We start from the raw sequence: 231 nt of genomic DNA, 5'->3' as shown, positions 1-231 counted from the left end.
TCCTGAACTCCAGAAGATATGCTTGCCGCGTTCTCCTTCCTAAAAACCGTCTTCATCAACGTAAGCTTCCCCAACGCCTGAACTTCCGGGCCAATAAACATTTTCCCCCCATTGTTGTGTTTATAAACCCAAAACTTACTCGTGCAAAACAGTTACTCGACACACAGTGGCTGTAATGCATTTCTTCTGTCTCTGTCCCTTTTTGTAACAGTAAATGCATATTCCTTTACC

The 231-nt window shown here is 43.3% G+C and overlaps 1 protein-coding gene across 1 annotated transcript in view; it reads right to left on the bottom strand.

The window, feature by feature from the left end:
• The window catches only part of LOC119581950 (G-protein coupled receptor moody-like), a gene marked incomplete in the record, with an annotated part of 84,922 nt that overhangs the window by 8,478 nt on the left and 76,213 nt on the right, over window positions 1-231 (bottom strand).

Source organism: Penaeus monodon, chromosome 15 (genome assembly GCF_015228065.2).
Source record: "Penaeus monodon isolate SGIC_2016 chromosome 15, NSTDA_Pmon_1, whole genome shotgun sequence".
NCBI classification, from domain to species: Eukaryota; Metazoa; Arthropoda; class Malacostraca; order Decapoda; family Penaeidae; genus Penaeus; species Penaeus monodon.
The sequence above is the reverse complement of the archived record's forward strand: the minus strand, read 5'-3'. Positions and strand labels throughout refer to the sequence as shown.